The following is a 12,232-nucleotide window of genomic DNA, read 5'->3' as shown; positions in this document are numbered from 1 at the left end:
GTATCACCCTCAATGGTGAAAAACTGAAAGCATTTACCCTGAAATCAGGAACAAGACAAGGATGCCCACTCTCACCACTACTATTCAACATAGTGTTGGAAGCTTTGGCCACAGCAATCAGAGCAGAAAAAGAAATAAAAGGAATCCAGATAGGAAAAGAAGAAGTGAAACTCTCGCTGTTTGCAGATGACATGATCCTCTACATAGAAAACCCTAAAGACTCTTCCAGAAAATTACTAGAGCTAATCAATGAATATAGTAAAGTTGCAGGATATAAAATTAACACACAAAAATCCCTTGCATTCCTATATACTAACAATGAAAAAACAGAAAGAGAAATTAAGGAAACAATACCATTCACCATTGCAACAAAAAGAATAAAATACTTAGGAGTATATCTACCTAAAGAAACAAAAGACCTATACATAGAAAACTATAAAACACTGATGAAAGAAATCAAAGAGGACACAAACAGATGGAGAAACATACCATGCTCATGGATTGGAAGAATCAATATTGTCAAAATGGCTATTCTACCCAAAGCAATCTATAGATTCAATGCAATCCCTATGAAGCTACCAACGGTATTTTTCACAGAACTAGAACAAATAATTTCACAATTTGTATGAAAATACAAAAAACCTCGAATAGCCAAAGTAATCTTGAGAAAGAAGAATGGAACTGGAGGAATCAACCTGCCTGACTTCAGACTCTACTACAAAGCCACAGTCATCAAGACAGTATGGTACTGGCACAGAGACAGAAATATAGATCAATGGAACAGAATAGAAAGCCCAGAGATAAATCCACGAACTTATGGACATCTTATCTTTGACAAAGGAGGCAAGGATATACAATGGAAAAAGGACAACCTCTTTAACAAGTGGTGCTGGGAAAGCTGGTCAACCACTTGTAGAAGAATGAAACTAGAACACTTTCTAACACCACACACAAAAATAAACTCAAAATGGATTAAAGATCTAAATGTAAGACCAGAAACTATAAAACTCCTAGAGGAGAACATAGGCAAAACACTCTCCGACATAAACCACAGCAAGATCCTCTATGACCCACCTCCCGAAATATTGGAAATAAAAGCAAAACTAAACAAATGGGACCTAATGAAACTTAAAAGCTTTTGCACAACAAAGGAAACTATAAGCAAGGTGAAAAGACAACCCTCAGATTGGGAGAAAATAATAGCAAATGAAGAAACAGACAAAGGATTAATCTCAAAAATATACAAGCAACACTTGAAGCTCAATTCCAGAAAAATAAATGACCCAATCAAAAAATGGGCCAAAGAACTAAACATACATTTCTCCAAAGAAGACATACAGATGGCTAACAAACACATGAAAAGATGCTCAACATCACTCATTATCAGAGAAATGCAAATCAAAACCACAATGAGGTACCATTACACGCCAGTCAGGATGGCTGCTATCCAAAAGTCTACAAGCAATAAATGCTGGAGAGGGTGTGGAGAAAAGGGAACCCTCTTACACTGTTGGTGGGAATGCAAACTAGTACAGCCGCTATGGAGAACAGTGTGGAGATTTCTTAAAAAACTGGAAATAGAACTGCCATATGACCCAGCAATCCCACTTCTGGGCATACACACTGAGGAAACCAGATCTGAAAGAGACACGTGCACCCCAATGTTCATTGCAGCACTGTTTATAATAGCCAGGACATGGAAGCAACCTAGATGCCCATCAGCAGATGAATGGATAAGGAAGCTGTGGTACATATACACCATGGAATATTACTCAGCCATTAAAAAGAATTCATTTGAACCAGTTCTAATGAGATGGATGAAAATGGAGCCCATTATACAGAGTGAAGTAAGCCAGAAAGATAAAGAACATTACAGCATACTAACACATATATATGGAATTTAGAAAGATGGTAACGACAACCTTTATGCAAAACAGAAAAAGAGACACAGAAGTACAGAACAGACTTTTGAACTCTGTGGGAGAAGGTGAGGGTGGGATGTTGCGAAAGAACAGCATGTATATTATCTATGGTGAAACAGGTCACCAGCCCAGGTGGGATGCATGAGACAAGTGCTCGGGCCTGGTGCACTGGGAAGACCCAGAGGAATCGGGTGGAGAGGGAGGTGGGAGGGGGGATCGGGATGGGGAATACGTGTAAATCTATTGCTGATTCATGTCAATGTATGACAAAACCCACTGAAAAAATAAATTAATTAATTAATTTAAAAAAAAAGAAAAAAAAAGTATCTGTTTTTTTATTGAGATGTAATTGACATATAACGTTATGTTAGTTTCAGGTGTACAACATAAAGATTCGGTACTTGTATATATTATGAAATTGTCATCACAATGAGTCTAGTTAACATACATCACCAAGTATAATTATAATTTCTGTCTTAACGATGAACACTTTTAAGATTTACTCTATTAGTAACTTTCAAATATGCAGTGTGGTGTTATTAACTGTACTCACCATGCTCTACCATACATCCTCATGACTTATTTATCTTATAATGGGAAGTTTGTACCCTTTGACCTCCTTCACCCAGGTCCCATCACTTCATGGCAAATAGATGAGGAAACAATGGAAACAGTGAGAGACTTTATTTTTGGGGGCTCCAAAATCACTGCAGTTGGTGATTTCAGCTATGAAATTAAAAGATGCTTGCTCCTTGGAAGAAAAGCTGTGACCAACCTAGACAGAATATGAAAAAGCAGAGACATTACTTTGCCAACAAAGGTCCGTCTAGTCAAAGCTATGGATTTTCCCAGTAGTCATGTGTGGATATGAGAGTTGGACTATAAAGTAAGCTGAGCACCAAAGGATTGGTGCTTTTGAACTGTGGTGTTGGAGAAGACTCTTGAGAATCCCTTGGACTGCAAGGAGATCCAACCAGTCCATCCTAAAGGAAATCAGTCCTGAATATTCATTGGAACAACTAATGCTGAAGCTGAAACTCCAATATTTTGGCCACCTATGCGAAGAACTGACTCCTTGGAAAAGACCCTGATGCTGGGAACGATTGAAGGCAGGAGGAGAAGGGGACAACAGAGGATGAGATGGTTGGATGGCATCACCGACTTGATGGACATGAATTTGAGCAAGCTCTGGGAGTTGGTAATGGACAGGGAAGTCTGGCGTGCTGCAGTCCGTGGGGTTGCAGAGAATTGGAAATGACTGAGTGACTGAATTGAACCCTTTGCCTCTGCCTCTGGCAACCACAACCTGTTCTCTGATTCTATGAGCTTGGTTTTTGGTTTTGTTTTGCTTTTTAGATTCTACATATAAGCAAGATCTTACAGTATTTGTCTTTCTGTGTCTGACTTATTTCACTTAGCATAATGGCATCACTGACTCGACGGATGTGAGTTTGAGCAAGCTCCAGGAGTTGGTGATGGACAGGGAAGCCTGGGGTGCTGCAGTCCATGGGGTCACAAAGAGTCAGACATGACTGAGCAACTGAACTGAACTGAGTGGCTTCAAGGTCCATCCATGTTATTGCAAATGGCAAGATTGCATTTTTTTTTAATTGGTGTATAGTTGATTTTTGTTTATTAGTTTCAGGTGTGCAACATAGTGCTATGATATTTTTATAGATTATACTCCATTTAAAGTTATTATAAAATATTGGTTATACTCCCAGTGCTTATATTACATGTTTGTATCCTATTTATTTTTTTATTATTTTTTAAGATAATTTTATTGTTATATATTTACTTACATTTGTCTGTGCTGGGTCTTTGCTGCTGCATGGGCTTTTCTCTAGTTGCAGCAAGCAGAGGCTACTCTCTAGTTGCGGTACATGGGCTTCTCCTGTTGCAGATCATGGGCTCTAGGGAGCTCGGGCTTTAGTAGTTGTGGGTCCTGGGTTCTAGAGCACAGGCTCAATAGTTGTGGTCCCTGGGCTTAGCTACTCCGTGGCATGTGGGATCCTGCTGTGTCAGGAACTGAACCCGTGTCCCCTGCACTGGCAAGCAGATTCCTCACCATTGAGCCACCAAAGAAGCTCCTCTGTTCATTTTATCGTGGTTTGTACTTCTTAATTCCTTTCCCCTATCTTGCCTCTCTCCTTTGTTTTTTATATCTGTGAATCTGTTTCTGTTTTGTTATATTCATTTGTTTTATATTTCAGATTTCACATATAAGTGAAAACACGCAGTATTTGTCTTTCTCCGTCGGACTCACTTCACTAAGCTTAATCCCATCCAGGCCCATCCATGTTGCTACAAATGGGAAGTTGTCATTCTTTTTAATGGTTGAGTAACATTCCATTGTACATATATGCCACATCTTTTCCCCTTCATCTGTTGATGGCTACTTAGATTGCTTTCATACTTTGGCTATTGTAAATAATACTGCTGTGAACATTGGGATGCATGTGTCTTTCTGAATTAGTGTTCTTGTTTTCTTCAGCTGTATACCCAGGAGTAGAATTGCTGGATCACATGATAGTTCTGTTTTTAGTTTTTTGAGGAACCTCCATACTGTTTCCCATAATGACTATAGCAATTTACATTCCCATCAGCAGTTCACTAGAATTCCCTTTTCTCCACATCCTCACCATCTATTATCTGTTATTTTCGATGATAGCCTTTCTGACAGATGTGAGGTGGTATCTCTTTGTGGTTTTGATTTGCATGTCCTTGATAATTAGTGACGTTGAGCATCTTTTCATGTGGCTGTTGGCCACCTGCATGTCTTCTTTGGAAAAATGTTTATTCAAGTCTTCTGCCCATTTTGTAATGAGGCTGTTTGCTCTTTTCACATTGAGTTGTATGAGCTCTTTGTATATATTGATGCAAATATCTTCTCTCATTCAGTAGACTCTCTTTTCATTTCACTGATGGTTCCCTTTGCTGTGCAAAAACTTTAAAATTTAATTAGGCCCCCTTTGTTTATTTCTGCTTTTCTCTTGCCTGAGGATACAAATTTTAAAAAATTATCTCTAAGACTTACGTCAAAGAGTGTCCTGCCATGTTTTCTTCTAAGAGTTTTTATGGTTTCTAGTGTTCCATTGAGGACTTTAATCTATTTTCAGTTTTTTTTTTAATATGGTGTGAGAAAGTGTTGTAATATTGTTTTACATGGAGCTGTCCAGTTTTCCTAATACCACTTATTGAAGAGCCTCTTTTCCCGATTGTATATTTTTGCCTCCTTTGTTGTAGGTTAATTGACCATATGTGCATGGGTTTATTTCTGGGCTTTCTATTCTATTCTGTTGTTGTGTGTTTTTGGGCCAGTACCAAATTGTTTTGATTACTGTAGCTTTGTAGCATAGTCTGAAATTAGGTAACGTGATACCTTCAGATTTGTTCTTTTTTCCCAAGATAGCTTTGACTATTTGGTGTCTTTTGTTATTCTAAGGAAAGTTTAGTATTATCTGTTCTAATTCTGTGAAAAATGTCATGGGTATTTTGATAGAGATTGCAGTAAATCTGTAGATTGCTTTGGTTAGTATGGACATTTTAACCATAGTAATTCTTCCAATCCATGAACACACGGTAACTTTTCATTTATTTGTATTGTCTTCAATTTTCTTCATCAGTTTCTTTTAGTTTACCAAGTATAGGTCTTTCGCTTCCTTGGTTAAGCTTATTTGTAGATATTTTATTCTTTTTGATGTAATTTTGAATGGTATTGTTTTCTTGCTTTCTTTTTCTGACAGTTTATTACTAGTGTACAGAAAAGCACAATCTGTATAGCAATCTGTATCTTGAAACTTTACTGAAATCATTTATTAGTACTAATAGTTTTGTGGTGGAGACTTTAGGGGTTTCTATCAATATATATGCTATCATGTCATCTACAAATAGTACAGTTATACTTCTTCCTTTTCAATTTGATGCCTTTTATTTCTTTTTATTGCTTGATTGTTGTGGCTAGGACTTCCAATACTGTGTTAAATAGAAATGGCACAAGTGAGCATCCTTGTCTTGTTCCTGATTTTAGAGGAAAATCTTTCTTTCTTTCTTTTTTTTTTTTTTTACCACTGAGTATGATGTTAACTGTGGCTTTGTCATAAAAGGTCTTTATTATGTTGAAATATGTTCCCTCTATACCAACTTTGATGTGAATTTTTAAAATCATGAATTGGTGCTGAATTTTGTCAAATGCTTTTTCTGCATCTATTGAGATTACTATTTGATTTTTATCCTTCATTTTGTTAATGTGGTATCTCATATTGATTGATTTGCAGATATTGAACTATCTTTGCATCTCTGGAATAAATCTCACTTGATCATGGTGTGTGATCCTTTTTATATATTGTTGAATTTGGTTTGCTAATAATTTGTTGAGGATTTTTGCATATATTCCATTTTGTGATGGAATTAATATATATACACACACTAAAATAAGTAATTTATATATATATATATCTATATATATCTATATATATATATATATAACACTTCTTCTTTATCCATTCATCCATAGATGGACACTTAGTTTGTTTCCATATCTTCAGTTCAGTTCAGTCGCTCAGTCATATCTGACTCTTTGCCACCCCTTGAACTGCAGCACGTCAGGCCTCCCTGTCCATCACCAGCTCCTGGAGTTTACCCAAACCTGTGTCCATCGAGTCAGTGATGCCATCCAACCATCTCATCCTCTGTCGTCCCCTTCTCCTCCTGCCCTCAATCTTTCCCAGCATCAGGGTCTTTTCCAATGAGTCAGCTCTTCGCATCAGGTGGCCAAAATATTGGAGTTTCAGCTTCAACATCAGTCCTTCCAATGAACACTCAGGACTGATCTCCTTTAGGATGGACTGGTTGGATCTCCTTGCAGTCCAAGGGACTCTCAAGAGTCTTCTCCAATACCACAGCTCAAAAGCATCAATTCTTCGGCACTCAGCTTTCTTTATAGTCCAACTCTCATATCCATACATGACTACTGGAAAAACTATACCCTTGACTAGACGGACCTTTGTCAGTAAAGTAATGTCTTTGCTTTTTATTTTATTTTTTTTTATTTTATTTTTTTTGTCTTTGCTTTTTAATATGCTGTCTAGGTTGATCATAACTTTCCTTCCAAGGAATAAGTGTCTTTTAATTTCATGGCTGCAATCACCATCTGCAGGCTGTTGTAAATGATGTTGCAATGAACATGGGGGTACATATATCTTTTTGAGTTAAACTTTTCATTTTCTTCAGATAAATAGCCAGAAGTGGAATTGCTGAATTATGATACTTCTATTTTTATTTTTTTTGAGGTATCTGCACACTGTTTTTTGTTTATTTGCTTGTTTCTAAGCTTTTTCTTTTATTTATTTACTTTTGGCTCCACTAAGTCTTTGTAGCTGCACAGAGGCTTTCTCTAGTTGTGGTCAGCGGGGGCTACTCTTTGTTGTTGTGTGAGGGCTTCTCATTGCAGTGGCTTCTCCTGTTGCTGAGCATGGGCTCTAGAATGTGGGCTCAGTAGTTGTGGTCCCGGACTTAGTTGCTCTTCAGCATGTGGACTCTTCCTGGACCGGGGATGGAACATGTGTTCCGTTCATTGGCAAGTGAATTCTTAGCCACTGGACCACCAGGGAAGTTCCCTCCATGCTGTTTTCTAATTCTATTTTAAAACAGGATTAAGATATAATCTCTTTTGGGTAGCTATTTGTGAATTTTCTTCTCTTTAGTCCTTCTCCTTCTTTCAGTCTTTGTAGCTGTAGAGGACATCTGTCTGGGGAGTAGAGCTTATGTCTACCCTGTTTTGGGGAGGAAAGCAGTATCTGGCTCACCATGATGCTCTGTCCACGGATGGCAAGTCTTCCCACATGGCCCCATTCTTCTGAGCCAGCATCAGTTCCTAAGTCCAAGTTTCCATCATTATCTCTCCTTGCCTATTTCATCCTAGTCTAGACTCTGGGTTCTTCATGTCCTTTTGGCTCACTCAGGGTCTTGTATGCTTTTCTCTTGGTGGCCACAACAAATTTTCACATCTTTTCCCACCTTGGCAAAATGCCTAGAACTCTGTGTAACCATCTAGGCTACAGTTTTTGTGTTCTCCTAGCACCATTCTGGATGTAGCAGTTCTCCCAGGAGCCGCTGTTCTTCCTGGGACATTCTGAGAGGAGAGACACATGTGACCTCTGCTATGGCATTCCTGGCATGTGCAAAATTCATTTGGTAGGGAGCACATTTCATATCATGACTGACTACATGCATACAACAGCTTAATGAAACAATATTTACCATTACTCCTTGCAATGTACTCTGGTATTTTCTGTTCCATTCCATTCATTCTGGTTTTAGCCCAATACATCAATTTTATTATCCAAGAGTAGGTTTCAACCCACAGTTTGAAAAACATTGCCCTAACAGTGAATTTCTATCAGTCATTAGTCCTGGGATTTGGTTTGTGGGGTGTACACTGGGCCCCACACCAAAAATCAGGAAATAGTTCCACACTTGTTTTGTTCTTTCTCGAAATGCACAGCTTTTGGAATAAAAGAAAGTCCTGCTTTTCAAGATGTTGACTCTACTACGAGTTTAAAATAAATCCATTCAGACCTTCAACAGACTTTTTCTTTTCAGCTTTTTCCACTCCTTGACAGAGAACAGTATGCATATAATATGACAGAATGATAGAGGAAAGAGTAGAGGAAAGAAGCAGAAAGAAATCAAACCTCAGTTAATATTTCCAAACATCTTATGTTCTATTGCTCATGGTAATAATAATAGTTGATAATGACGGAGTGCATATTATCAGTCAGGCACTGTGCTTAGCATTTCACATTTATTGTTTCAGTTAATCCTCATACCATCTCAATGTTATGGTACAAATATTATCCCCATTTTATATTAAAAAAAAAAAGGAAAGCCAACCTAAATTTGACTCTGTTCCCTCCTTCAACATCTAAAGACCATTTCTCATTTCTACTTCCTACTTTAGGCTTATTCCACCTCCATGAGATGAGGGATAGAGTCTAGACTGTCTCAGCTTAAAAAGAGCTCAAGAACCCTACACAAGGCACAGCTGCTTCCTGTGAAGTTTGAGAAGTAACGGTCTATTGTAAGCCTGCAGTGTGACCTGCACACAATCTCTCTTGTTCTCCTAGTCACTTCCCATCCAGTGTTTTCTATGGTCTAGAACTCAAGGTCATCTACAATTCCCTCCCAAACTAAGAAGGGACTCGGAGCCCTTCCTGGTTCTTATCAACCTGGAGGCCCTCACAGGAAATGATTCTTGCAGCTTCTGTTTCTCAGTTCATTCCTGTCCAGAACATACAAGGACAATACTCTGTATCAATGCACAAGCCTGTTTCTCTCCTTTGTTTTATTCAGTTTTAAAGTTTGAAATAATACCATAATGGTAATAGTGATGCACTCTTTTTACCTGGCAATGGGGAGTCTTCTTTAATCCCACCCTAAAATTGGTAACAAATTTAATGCCTTATGATCATCCTTTAGTAAAAACGAAGAACTAAGCTGCAATAATTCATCCGCCTCTTTGGGGCACCAAGTTTAGGTCAATGATTCAGAATTTTCAAAAAGAAAATAGTTTTTTCATCTGAAGGAATTTTCCTAACATTTATCACTTCTCTTCTGGAAAGTAATGATTACAAATTTGAAACTGAGACATGGAATGTAACAATACCCCTACCCAGGTTGGTTTCAAATTGGGAAAGGAGTACGTCAAGGCTGTATATTGTGACCCTGCTTATTTAACTTATATGCAGAGTACATTATGTGAAATGCCGGGCTGGATGAAGCACAAGCTGGAATCAAGATTGCCGGGAGAAATGTCAATAACCTCAGATACGCAGATGACACCACCCTTATGGCAGAAAGCGAAGAGGAACTAAAGAGCCTCTTGATAAAAGTAAAAGAGCAGAGTGAGAAAGCTGGCTTAAAACTCAACATTAAAAAAACTAAGATCATGGCATCCAGTCCCATCACTTCATGGCAAATAGATGGGGAAAATGTGGAAACAGTGACAGACTTTATTTTCTTGGGCTCCAAAATCACTGTATATGGAGACTGCAAGCCATAAAGTTAAAAGACACTTGCTCCTTGGAAGAAAAGTTATGATCAACCTAGACAGCATATTAAAAAGCAGAGACATTACTTTACTGACAAAGGTCAGTCTAGTCAAAGCTATGGCTTTTCCAGTAGTCATGTATGGATGTGAGAGTTGGACTATAAGGTAAGCTGAGCACCGAAGAATTGATGCTTTTGAACTGTGGTGTTGGAGAAGACTCTTGAGAGCTCCTTGGACAGCAAGGAGATCAAATCAGTCAATGCTAAAGAAAATCAGTCCTGAATATTCTTTGGAATGACTGATGCTGAAGCTGAAGTTCCAATACTTTGGCCACCTGATGTGAAGAACTGACTCCTTGAAAAAAACCCTGATGCTGGGAAAGATTGAAGACAGGAGGAGAAGGGGTGATGAGGATGAGATGGTTGAATGACATCACTGACTCAATGGATATGAGTTTGAGCAAGCTCTGGGAGTTGGTAATGGACAGGGAAGCCTGGTGTGCTGCAGTCCATGGTGTCGTAAAAAGTCGGACATGACTGAGCAACTGAACTGAATTTGATTTGAGTCTCTGTCCTTACTGTCCTTTTCAATATGCTGCAACAATACTGGGAAGAAAAAGGAGCTAGGGTAATTGCTTTCATGTCTTACTTGCCATAACAACATGTCACTTGGAATCCTGGATATGTTAACTTGTTGAATTATCATGTTGTTTTCTCCCTGAAGTTATAAATTTCAGTTCATTAAAAATATCAATATCAGTTAAACATACTAATTCTAAATCCCAAACATCATCTCTAAAAATGAGATTGCTTGCCAAATGAGATTGCTTTTCCCCTAGAAAAATGTGACTGTCATTTCTGAGTTTATTTATTATGCTTAATACTTCCCCTTGGGTTCCCTTAGGACAATCAATGAACTTTATTCAGTATGCTTCAGCAGGAGGGTCTGGCTAACTCCAATCTGAACAAAACACATCAAATATTTTGGATAGTCCATGAGCTGTCTTTAATATATATAACAACCTTCATCATGTTCTTTTTAACACTTCCATGAGATCAAGCAGAATAATTTCTAGATACAAGTAGAATTCCTATGATGTTGATTTCTAAGCACAAGTGTTTTTAGTAGATTTAACAATATTCAAATAACTTTTTTTTCTAGCCATTTCTGCTGGTTCCATTTCTCATACTTTATTATTTTTCCAGTTTAATAGATATTGATCAATGAGGCATTTTTTCCAGTTTTGTTAATATATCTGATCCAATGTGTGTGAAGTTAAATTTAAACTCACATAAGCACACATGCACACACACACACATCCCTTGTCATCTTGCATAAACTAGAAGAGCTGAATAACTTACAGCATCCATGCTATTTTGGGGATGGATCTCAGACTCAATACTTGATCTTAACCACATGAGGAGCATGGCTTTCAAAGATTCTGCAATAATGCAGACCCAACTAGAACAGTATTATCCCAAAGAGTTGTAAATTTTAATTTATCAGCTGGTTTAGTATTTAAAAATCACATGCATCATTTCCATTCATGTTACAGTAATGTTTTAAAATCTATATGAGCCATTTTCTCTTTTGCCAAACCATATGCAACAGAAATGTTATTAACAGTCTGTAAAACAACTAAGAAATTGTGCCAATACTTACTTGTCTTTTGTTTTCATTTAAAAGTGTTTGAGAGGCTTGTTGACAAGTTCAGTATGCTATGCTTCAAAGAGTCCTCTTAGTTCTGAAGGCATCATTACAAATAATATATTGGGATTTGTCACTTTTGTTGGATTTTACTCACTGAAAAAATACTGTAAATAATCTGCCTCACAAAATCTTCCAATCTTTTTTTCTTTTTAGCATGCACCTCCAACGAAGTTGAAGCTTACTGTTAGAGCTGATATTTCTGTCAAGATTGTCTACAGTTCTAGATATCTTGAGTTGAACTGGGATGTTCCTCTAATTTTCTCTTCATTATTCTTTTCTCTTATAATGGTAGGGAGAAATCCCATTAAAGGGAAATCATGCTAACTTAATTAAATGTACATTTGATGCAAACCTGAAACATATCCTATTTGATAATGTCCTTTCAGAAAAATGTTTTACAATGAAGTCTGCATAATGTTAATATAAAATATATTGTGTTAATTGTCCTGTAATGATAGTCATACTCACATCATATACCAAAAACTCAAATGAGATATTTATTAGTAGAAGACAGAATAACTTGTGCTAGTCAAGTCAAATTCATCATAAC

The sequence above is a fragment of the Dama dama genome, chromosome 14, assembly GCF_033118175.1.
Source record: "Dama dama isolate Ldn47 chromosome 14, ASM3311817v1, whole genome shotgun sequence".
NCBI classification, from domain to species: Eukaryota; Metazoa; Chordata; class Mammalia; order Artiodactyla; family Cervidae; genus Dama; species Dama dama.
This window is presented reverse-complemented; position numbering follows the sequence as displayed.